The sequence below is a fragment of the Chanodichthys erythropterus genome, chromosome 10 (genome assembly GCF_024489055.1).
Source record: "Chanodichthys erythropterus isolate Z2021 chromosome 10, ASM2448905v1, whole genome shotgun sequence".
Taxonomy (NCBI): domain Eukaryota; kingdom Metazoa; phylum Chordata; class Actinopteri; order Cypriniformes; family Xenocyprididae; genus Chanodichthys; species Chanodichthys erythropterus.
The window spans coordinates 42913428-42925861 of NC_090230.1; the positions used below are offsets into that span (position 1 = coordinate 42913428).

General features: G+C 38.7%; 1 protein-coding gene across 3 annotated transcripts in view; it reads right to left on the bottom strand.

Moving 5' to 3' along the window:
- The window catches only part of ntm (neurotrimin), a 413623-nt gene that overhangs the window by 100399 nt on the left and 300790 nt on the right, over nucleotides 1–12434 (bottom strand). The window lies entirely within an intron of this gene.

Here is a 12434-nt window from a genome sequence, read left to right on the forward strand (position 1 = left end):
GGTCTTCCACTCGTCCCCCGCGCGTATCCGATGAGGTTATACGCGCTGCGGAGGTCCAGCTTGGTGAACACAGTGGCACCGCGGAGATGTTCCAGGGCCGCTGGGACGAGGGGAAGTGGATACCGGAATTTCACAGTTATTTTGTTAAGTGAGCGGTAGTCTATGCAAGGCCTCAAGCCTCCGTCCTTCTTGGCCTTCTTGAAGCAGCAGGGGAAGTAGACGGGCGGATGTATCCTTGTTGAAGGGCCTCTTTGATGTATTCCTCCATGGCCTTCTCCTCCGGTACTGACAGGGGGTATATGCGTCCCCTGGGCACTGGTTCACCCGGTAACAGATCGATGGCACAGTCCCATGGCCGGTGTGGAGGAAGCTTGGAGGCGCGTTGCGGGCAGAAGACGTCACTGAAGGGGGCGTAGTCGGGTGGAACTTCGACGGAGCGTTTTTCCACAGGACTTTCGATGGAGGTAGCGTTGATGGAGATACTTGTGGAGAGAGGAGATCTTGGAATTGGAAATTCTGGGAAACAGCCAGGGAAGCAGTGGTCGCCCCACTTCAGGACTTCGCCCGTGCGCCAGGAGATGTTGGGATTGTGGAGTTCCAGCCACGGGCGCCCTAGAACCATGTCAGCGGTGGATTCCTCCAGAACCAGCAGATGGATGGATTCAGTGTGGAAGATACCCACGTGCAGTTGAAGGGGTCCAGTGACGCCTCGAATCATCTTGCGACTCAGGGGTTTGCCCGTGATAGAGTGGACCTGGTAGATAATCGGAGAAGGCGAGGTCTTGATCCCGAGGTGTCGACAGAGGGCGCCGGAGATGAAATTTCCTGCTGACCCTGAATCGAGGAGCGCCACCACTGGAATGGAAGCATTAGCAGCAGTAAGGTTTACTACAGTGGTGAGTGGTTTCATCTTTTGGAGAGAGGGAATGATAGCACTCACCACGGGTCGAGGAGGTCGGGTTGGGCATGTGGAGATAACATGCCCAGGCGATCCACAGTATAAGCACAGATTCAGGGTCAGCCTTCTCTGTCTTTCTGTAGGTGACAAACGGGAGTTATCCACTTGCATGGGTTCGGGGGCTGGTTCTGGGGAGCTGACGGGTTCGGACCGATGGAGGAGAGGTGTGGTTTGTGGCTGGCCCTGGTGCTCGAGGAGACACGACTGCATACGAGAACCCACGCGGATAGCGAGTTGGATGAATTTTTCAAGTCCTATGGAGTCCTCGTATGCAGCGAGATGCAGCCGCACATTAGGCTCCAGACCTTGCCGAAAGGTGGTGATGAGGGCTTGTTCATTCCATCCGCTGGTTGCGGCGAGCGTTCTGAACTGCAAGGCATAATCGTTAACAGTCTTATTTCCTTGTTTCAAATTGTACAATTTCTCACCAGTTGAAGAATCAGCCAAGGGTTTTCCGAAAACTTCTCTGAAGTGGGTGACGAATGCCGCGTAGGATTTAACAACTGATCCGTTTTGAGTCCAGAGGGAATCCGCCCATTGCAGGGCCTTACCTTGCAGTTGGGATATAATGAACGCTATTTTCGCCGTGTCGGTGGGGTAGAAGTGCGGCTGCATCTCCAGGACCAACTCACACTGAAGGAGGAATCCGCTGCAATCCTCCGCCGATCCTGAGTAGGGCGCCGGTTTGGCCATGGGACTGGCGGTGAATACTGGCGGTGTAGAGGTGACAGTGGAGGCGGTGGCAGCAGCAGCGGTGACTGGTGCTGGTGATGGCAACGGTGGTTGAGGAGTGAGTGCTCGACGAACTGCGTCCATGAGCTCTTGGAAAGGGTCTTGGCGGCTCATGCTGATAGGTAGCTGTTATGGTCCGGTCTTCTGTTACAGTATAGACACCGGAGTCAGATGTGAAAGCAGTTTGGATGTTTATTTGAAATATCAGCAGAGCAACAGGTAAGTGCAATGATGGGTAAGATGAACTTGGAGGTGAAAGAGAGGTAATACTGTCCTTGTTTATGTTGCAGATGCAGGTAGATGAAGACGTTGGAGCTGGCAGACGGGAACACTCACACACACAGGTGGGTATAGACACGAGGAGACCAGGAGACGATGGAGAGTATGGAGACAGGTAAGTATCGTGTTGGGAGTCCTTGAGTTAAGTATACAACATCACAAACGAGTATCACAAACGAGACCGGACAATGTGTGTGTGTGAGTGTGGGGTTTAAATAGCGTGGTGATGATTGTGGTAATGAGTTGCAGGTGGCGGTGATCAGAACTCCAGTGATTGAGTGCGTGGGTAAGGGAGTGAGGTGGAATCTGACGTGTCTGTGACATTATGTTTATGCTGCAGTTATGTTGTCTGCCGCTTTAAATGCTTAAGTTTTTATCATTCATCAGCTGAAAACAAATGGCTCTGAAATTGATTCCAGTGATAATGACACAATTGAAAAATATCAGAGTTGTGGTGTGAACTTCCCTATTTCCATAGAATTAGAATGATTATTAAAATGTTACAGTTATCATTATAGTTATCCTCCTTAGTGTGAAAAGGCTTTTTTTTATTATTTATTGAGTTAGAAACTCACCTTTTAACTCTTTCCCCAGCATTGAGAGAATTTTCCATCATTTATGATACAACGCTTCCCTGCCACTGACATAATCTTCTGACAATCCGTGTCCGATCATCAAACAGCATTATAAATCAAAACTGCCTAACATTACCAAATAAAATGTCGAACCGAAGAGGTATAGGACTGTTCAAGCTTTGGGGGTGTCGATGGACTCGATTTACTCAATCTATATTTTGTTTATCATTCTGAATCTGATCCGGATGTAGTCTTATCTCAGCTTTTTGTTCAAAATGTTGCTTTTATATTAAACTTAAGTTGATATAAAAAGAATGCATTGGAATAAAAATGTTTTGTTGTTTGTTTTTTTCTTTTTATATATTGTACATATTCATATTCATACAACAAATTATTCTGGGGGTCATGGAAGTTTTTCAAAAAATGCTGGCACTGGCAGGCAGCTTTTAAAAAAAAAATGCTGGTGGGGAATGAGTTAAAAACATAACAGCTTCAAAATTCACTTTTGAGGTATGGAAAAGAAATTGAAAATGTTTATGACTATTTTAAATAAAAATTTGAAAAAACAAAAAAACAGCACAATCCATAACAAAATAGCATTCTGGGTAAAAAAAAACTGACATCACAACTGAAAAGAAAAATAATCGCACAAATAGTGATTGTTTTGAAACAGGTTTCCCAAACATTCCCCACATCTTCCATTGGTCAGACAAAAAGTACTGCTATTGTAAGGCAGCTCAAATAAACAAAGAAATGTTTAATAGTTCCACAGAGTGACGGTGTTTAAATTTTTGTTTTTTTAATTTTTTTGAAGAAATCCACCTACAAATGTCTTACTAATAGTTGTCTCTGCAGATTAAACTGGGATAAAAGTAAGTATTTAACATCGAACAAATTACACTCTTCAAGTCGCAAATAAAGCCCTAGAGATTAAAACACGGCAAGAAAATAGATTTGTTTTATCTCTTGTCATATGCATGGTTTATTCATTAAATCCTTTAATTTGACAGTTTTCCTTTTTTCCCCACTAGAAACCAAACACAAAAAACAATATGTGCTAATGGAAAGGAGGAGGGTGTCTCTATCAAAGTACTGTTAGTTGCTTCAATTTGCCATATGGTCCAATTAAAGTGAATAAAACAATGGTGAGATCATGATATTGTGTATCTGGCTGCCTGTTCCAGCCCAGTCACCTTCTGTTCAATCTAAAACGGTGGAGGAGGCCCAATGGAAACAGCACAACCCCTAAACAGTACCTTGAACGACGCTCTTGTTGTTGGCCATACCAGCTTTCAACTGCCTACTCTTTTTCTTTCTCACTTTCTCACTTCCATGTTTCTCTTTTCCCCCCGCATCCTCCATCTGGCTCTGGCTCTCCTTCTCCTTTCCTCCACCTTCACCCCCTTTCTCTCCATCTTACCCTTGTGAAGAAATAAGCCATCACCTGTTACTGCAAGCACACCATAACCAGCTTAAATTATTCAGAGAGGATCGATAAAGTGAGATTCGCAAGTCACACTTTGACCTCTGGCCTCTTCTGATGAACATTGATTTTGACTAGGGCAAGGCAAAGCCACGCCGGCGGTAAACAGACACTTTCAAAAACGTGAAGATGACAGATATGGAAGGAAGTCGATGTTTACAATTCAAATGCCAGGAGTCCATGGGGCAACTTCAGATAGCGGCGTGAAGCGAATGGAAGCTAGGAAGTGCTGATACTCCCACGTACAGCATCTGTTATGTGAGGTTATCAGAGAACGAGGCTACACAAGTATATCCACTGTGGTTCGCTACACCTTAAATAACAGGAGAACAGGAAATGGGCATTTCAACCACAGTGCGCTTGTGTTCGGTTCTTTTTGTGATCCTGCTAGTGACTGTTGAAGTGCAGACATTCGAATCAAAGGACACCAGCCATGCGTACCTGTAAAACTCCATGCTGCCTGCAAAATCTGAGTCTGAACATTGTGTTGCAACTTCCAGCAGTTTTCTAGCTTCAGAACAAGAATCGGAAAAATTAGATTAGAGGGTTTCAATAAGACACTTAATATTCAGTAATATTATCAATTTGACTGCACTCACACTATCAGACGAGAACAAAACTTGAACTAAATTGTCTACTGCAGCGCTGCTTTATAGCTGAATCAAATTTGTTTAATAATTATTGAATTTAGCAACAATGGCATGGTTAATGAACTGAACTGAAACAAAATTGAGCTGACTTGAGCTGAATAGGGACACTATTGCCTTATAGCTGAATTAAGTTGTTACATAATTGATGAACTTTACACAGTAATTGAACTGAACCAACACTGAGCTGACTTGAGCTGAATAATGACACTATTGTCTTTATAGAGCTTCGTTACAGCGATTTGAATTTGACTCGTAGTTCATATTTGATCATGCATCATTGATCCTGTTATTTCCCTGTTTATTACTGTGAAGACACTTTAGCCACTTTCCCCCGTCGGAATGGTAAGGAACTGTTCCAGTTGTGTTTCCACTTGAGCCTGGTATGGCACGGCTTTCGGCCCGGAATTCTCTGCATTCCGTGTATTCTCATACAAAGGCATTCAACGCATGCTCAGTTTTGGGCAATCTCTCACCAAGCGTTACAACCCATGTAAATACCTTTGTATTCTTTCATGCCAGAGCTGTACAGATGAGGGTACTTTCTAACCTGTCATCAATCTGTCATCTATACAGACCTCCCGCTGTATCTTGCATGCATTCCGGTCTGTTCTGTTCATGCAATTTTTCTTTGACTACCTTGTAAATCAACGCCCCCAGGACATGGTTGTCACCTTGTGGATAAACATAATTACTGCAACAAAAATTAAATTTGCATGTGCGACCTGCGCGTACAAGTACGTGGTTACAAAAATCTGGCGGTACGCTTACAGCACACGCATAATCTTCTGATGACGAAATTCGCTTCACATGCAGTGTACGCTGACCCCCGCGTATACTTGGTATACTTGGGGCTTAATCGTTCTGGTAGAATCCTTGAAATGACGTCGCCACTTAGGATTGGTCACTTGTCTGTTTCCTGGCTACCAGTTTTTCTGTAGCTGGCTAAGCGCTCTATTTGATCAACGTAAACACAAAAATGTAAAGAAATATCTGATCATCCTCTATAATGCAGTCTTTATTTACATCTCATATCATCAGTAAACCATTGCATTACCAAGGCAACGATTGACGCTTTTGTATTACAGTCTGAAGAGTGACCATTATCAGCCCCACAGTGGATAATGAAACCATAACTGCACCAGCTGGCGTGGATCGGCACGGAATGGAACGGTTACACACTGAGAACCGTTCGCCCTGACAGTGGAAATACTGTATAAAGCACTATATAAATAAAGGTGACTTGATTTGACTTGGAGAAAGCCCTTCCAGAAAATATCAACTTTTATTTTGAGGGGTATATTGCGCCAAGAAGACTTCTATATACTTTCAATTTTTTTTTATCTTCGGATATGGAATCAAGTCAATGAGAATTCAGTAAATATGGCTTTTCTTATATGCATAATGTTGACCTAGTACACAATGTTCCAAACAAATGTGTAAGCTATCAATTACAAAATTCAATATGTTTTCTGACCCTTAAGATGAGGGGCAGCAGCATGATATTGTCTGAAGGCATGTTAAAGCCCTGAGGGCTCCATTATGCTCTCTGGGGAGCTGAATGATAGAATCCTCCTACAACTGAGCTCTAGTTAAGCTGGAACCGAGGGAGAGCATGGTGGGGGTGAATGGGAAGCCTGCAGGGTTATGAGGAGCGTGTGTGTATGTACTGTATGGTATTGGCAGAATCTCACTATCATCTACTTCTCAAATTGAGACTTCTCTTTCATATGCAGGTTATTATATTTTGCTCTTCTGTGAGGGTATATTTACATATTCTTAAGTTTGTTATAGATGCACAAAGAGACACTAGATGCTATTTAAAACTTCAAATGGGCTTTCAAAATGAGCTTCCTGTGGATAATCATCATTGGATGTCTCAGTGAAGTTTTACATCAGAGGATACAGTTGGAGAACAAAGGAAGGGATGCCCTCTGTTGGTAGTTTAACAAAAGTTTAATTCAAAATCAATACATTTTTTTGGAAAAAATAAATCAATAAATAAATTAACAAAAATGAGGGTGGTGGAGAGTGGGGCAAGATGTGTTAGTGGGTTGTGTAAGCTGTGTCGCCCCTTATATGAAACTGTGCCCTAAATATACTATACAGCTGCCTATGATTGAGATTATTTTATTTTATTTTATTTATTTATTTATTTTTTTTGCTTTTGAAAGTGCTTTTCTACATTTGCTTTGTCAAAACAAATTGATCCAGACTGACTGTAATATATAAGCCTATACATATTAGAACTAATACATAATATTAGTGTCCACACTGATATTGAATCCAAATGCATGAAGTACTATTTTATTGATCTGGTGGAATCTGAAGTCGAGGTCAGATTTATTCCCAGAATCCAGAAAAGAGAAACCCACCCACACATGATCAAGGATTTCCCCAAAATGTATTAAATGTAAAATGTATATGTATTAAAGAACATTAACAATTTAAAGGTTTTATAGACAGATACACTTTAAGAAAAGTCCATAAAAATAGGGCCCAAAGTACAGTGTTAATATGAAGGAATACTCTGTACTGATGGTACAGTAATGGCATGAGCTGCTATTTACAATGAGCTAGACAGACCTTTCAGGTTAGGAGATGAGATGGACTTAAAATTAACTCACAAAACTACTGCCAGTTTCTGGAAGATACATCCTCAAACAGTGGTACAATAGGTCGTGCTGGTCCCCTAAGAGTCATAAAACATTATAATATAATATAATATAATATAATATAATATAATATAATATAATATAATATAATATAATATAATATAATATAATATAATATAATATAATATAATATAATATAATATAATATAATATAATATAATATAAGATAATATAATATAATATAATATTATTACTGATACTAATAGCCTACAGCTAATGATGTCCCGATGAAATTGATTTTTTTCCTAATTTTGAACAAGAAATTATAGCCATTCAAAATTACAGTGTAATTGAAACCTGTATAATTTTTTACATTTATTAGGCTTCAAAAATATAACAACTTTTAATTTAAGTGAACTTAGAACAATCCTCACATAAACCTATAATAAATTTCATATTTACCTGTGCCTTTCCTACCTGTCTAACAGATAAGAAAAATACAGAAATTGAATAAAGTTACCAAACAATCAGCACTGCATAATTTATAGCCTAAAAAAATATAGATAATCATTATAAAAACTACAAAAGTTCTTTAGTCAAGACCAGTGAGTAATTTTCTCCGTTACCTTTGTTCTTTCATTATGTTTAATGACAGACGGCATTAGTGGATGCTGTCACTTTAAGAGCTGCCGCTGTTGCACATGACGCAGATCTTACATGCGTCCCACTTTCTCACAGCTCTTTACTTTTGTTTTAAGACTTTATTTAACTCATTCAAGGCTGCTCTTATGAGGATACTCAACAAAACGGATATTTTTGGCATTATTGTGTGTGTTATTTATGTTCAATCATGAAAGAGAATTCGATTCTGCCGCGCTGTCCATGCGCACGATGGTGCACGTCTTTTTGTGCATCGTGTGTGTGACAGGACATTCACAGACAGTGCATTCTCTTTTTCTCTTTTGGTGCATTTAAATGGTTTACAAGCATTTGCATGAACAGCATGATCATATATTGTAATGCTAGCCAAAGGATGACAGAAAATCGGATTCTGCATTAATTCTGTTAATATTTTTGATGCGTTAAACTGGAAAAAAATTAATCGCATGCGTTAACATGTTAACGTTGAAACCATATATATATATATATATATATATATATATATATATATATATATATATATATATAGTAAATAATTTTAATTAGTTGTAAACTTTACTAGCAATTTCTGAGTGAAAAGTTTTTTTTTTTTTTTTTTTTTTGGGTATGTATATGGTGTCTTTTACTTTAAGCCACACCTTCTCTCATCAATAATTTATGGTCAGAATATCAACTTGCCTATTAATTATGCATGTACTGTAAATAATTTACAAAAGTTTTAATTTAGATTTTTGATTTGAAAATTTTGATTTAAATATTTCCTTTTGTTTATTACATTAAAAAATATATAATTTTCAGAATCATGAGGGAATCGTGAAGAAGAAAATCTCTACCAACTCTGATTTAAGAAAACAACAAGCATGTTTTCAGACATCCAAACAATGACCACTGAGACGAAACTGTATCACTTTAACATCACGCATCGCTGCCTAAATTTACAGAAAACAAGCATTCGACCAGAAACACAACATCTCTGAAAAGAAGTACATGAAAAAAAAAACAGCTATTGAAACCACACAGATCTATAGGATGGAGATTAACACAACAAAATCACTGAACACAGTCCTCTGACATGTAAAAAAAAACATGAAATAATAATCTGAAACGTGTTTTTAGGTCATATAAGGATTGTGATTACTTGTCAATTGTTCACATACAGTATACGATGGACACAAGATGCACAGCTGACCGCTGTCCTCAGCTCACTCCACCAAAAATGAGGTCAGCTCTAACATCAGCATCTTTTGAGTTTGTTTGCTTAAACAGATCAGAACGATGAATAAATCTGAATGCTTGATTTGCATAACTGAGTGGTCCTCTAATAGATTTTTCTTTTATTGCACTGGTAAAGTTCCACAAATACAGACGCTGACGTGAGACTCTGATCTTTATCATTTGCATAACATTCCATCAGGGAAATCTAGGACGAGAGGCTTTCTTTTTTTCAGCGCAAGCGTGATTATTCAAACACCCGAAGAGAGTTAGAGGGAGAACATTGATCAAGCCGCCTGCGTCAACTCCCAAAACATCTGTGCAAAAATGTGTTAAGTGGGAGAAAGTGCTTAAAAGATCAGATCCCATGCGTCAACAGGACTATGTGTCATGCTAAGGGATGCATTGTCTTTTCTGCCTCACAGGGGTTCAAATATGTTTTAACTCAGTAGCAAATGACTGTTTGTGAGCCTGAAAGAAGAAAAAAGATGTTTGTGGGGGCCTTTTTGCAGTTTTTTTTCCTTTTTTTTTTTTTTAACACAGCCAGCAAAGAGGAAACAGGAAATAACCATTATGATTTAAACTAGTATTTCCCACATAAGCACTATATAAGGATGTGCTGATACCATAAAAAAAAAAGAAAAAAGAAAAAAAACATGATTCTGATACCCAAACTACTGAATATTGAGCAATCCCTATCCGATACCAGTGCTGTTTTTTCTTGATCATTGTATAATATCTATACCTGTGTGTATGGAGCTGTGTATCAATCTTTTATGTGTTATACACAATCCACTAAATACCACAGACATCGCTAGACCTATTTTACAGAGGCTTTATCCCACCTAAAATATTTATTTGCCCCCAAATAAATCAAAATATCAGTCAATATATTTTCTCTGTGATTTTATGTCACCCGTTCCATTGCATCTTAAAATTCTTACTGAGCATAAAATTCACTGGCAGTAAAGAGTAGTAAAATATAGAGGCTGCTGAATGCACTACACCAGATGCGTCATTCTGTACACAAATGCTCAAGTTCAAGGCAGTACGGCAGTCTTAAACAGTCAATCTTATAAAAGTTCACTTCAAGAATAAATACAGTGACGCCTATATTTGAAGTTTGTTGTTTGAAAAAAACAGCACACTAAGAAAGAGAAATGGTGACCTACTGTATATTATTATGTTTCTCATTATAAAGCATAAACTTGATTTGTGCTGTAAGGGACAAATATAATGGGATTTAATGGAAAACTATGTGAGGCATACGTGTAGCCAAACTTGACTAAAAATAAACATATTTCTATACATCACTTAGGCGCATCCTGGGTGTAGAATGATGTGCTTAAAGCAGCATGACTCACAGCGTGTAGTGATTCACATTCAAACGTTCAGGGCACAAAGAGATATTGTGTGCACAACTCTATAGTGTATCACTGTATATCTATACAAAGGTTTATTGAGCCTTATTTCTTGATAGTTTTAAAGGGAACCTATTATCGCTTTTTCAATGATGTTATGACTCGCATTGATGGAAATATCCGATCTGCCCGCTTACATGGCAGATGCTAATGCACTTATCCGATTCATATCAGATTTATTTCCAAATATGAATGAGGAAGCTGTCTAAATTTGAAGACTCCTCCCTGGGCCACAAAGGATAGAATGAGTGGATCATTTGCAGCCAAGACTTTCTCAAGATTCATTGCACGCCGGTGACGACAGGATTTTTTTGAGAGAAAATGCCAGATTACACTTTTAAATGTTTCAAATGTTGATTTATCTCACTTAGATATGATTTGTAGTGATCAGCAGACAGACATGAGGGCAGACGCCCCATTACATCAATAGTCCCCTTTCATCTGCCATCATGAAAAGCACAGGACCCCATATACATTTTGCATAGACATCGGTTAATAATAATAATTAATAATTAATCTCCCGGTTTATTTGTTGAATTCAGAATATGGTTTACCTTATTTCTTCTAGAGAAACTATAGTTTATCTTTCCATAGATTAACTTGTAACTCCCATAGTAACATCCTACTCATTCACTTGAATTTATTAATCATGTTGCACTTTATTCATTCAGTAGTTGTTAGTTACTCTTGTCTATCCTTTATTACACTTGTGTCTTCCTTGTGTTGATAATACAGTAAGAGGCTTTACAAGTCAACGATATCTCACAAATCCTTCAGATTAGTCAAATAATGAACTTCCCCAATTTATATAATTGTAATTCAGTCAACAGTCTTCCATGATTGTTCTTTATTGTCAAGGTGAGAACCCTTGGCTGGTGCCCTGAAAATACTGCAAGGAATCATCTGACTCAATATTAATATTAATACAAAATATGAATATTAATATTTAAGACCATAAATAACTACATTTGTGGTACCCTCGTGTGAGGCTAGTCCAAATCACTACAGATTTTATGTAGTTTATACTCTTTATTATGTACATAAATGGACCAAGATGAACTTATTTAGACAAGTTTTGTTTTCAGACAGATGAATAGGTATAACTTTCAAAGTCCAGTACAAACGTTACTGCCACCTGTCAACATCATATATATATATATATATATATATATATATATATAGAGAGAGAGAGAGAGAGAGAGAGAGAGAGAGAGAGAGAGAATATAGTCATGCCAAGGTGAGTTTCGCACCAGTATCACATGAGTATCACATGTTTTATTCACTGCATAATGTCTTTGGGTTTATAACCACATTTGTTCCTGAACACAGATGTCTTGGAACATGAAAAGCTAGCGGAGAATGTTCAAGAATGCCATAGAAATGCTGCAATCATGAAAGAAAGCGTTTTGTAAATTGTCTCTGAAGCATCATCAGCGTGTTGAATGCCATGTTGATTCATCCCTCATTCTCACAATGCAGTGCCACACTTTAAAGCTGCCACAATCCTCTGACAAATCACAGCTGTTTAACTACAAAAGACTCACTTGCTGTTCCTACACAGAGAAGAGAAAAGAAAAAAAAAAACACATGTATGTTTGACACTTTAAGATCTCTCCAGCCTCTAGTGCCATCAAGCCCTGATGTGCGATTAACAGATTTCAAATAGCAACACACACAAACACGTAAACAAAAAATAAGCAAGCTGCATGCAAATGTGGAAATGGAGGTGTTTCAGCTGCTGTTTACTATGGCTATTTCTCACAGGATAATGTCTGAGGAACTAAATGTACCCTTTCATTTTCACTCTGCATATCAACCTCTGCTAATAAGCTTGAAATTAAAAAAGGCAGAC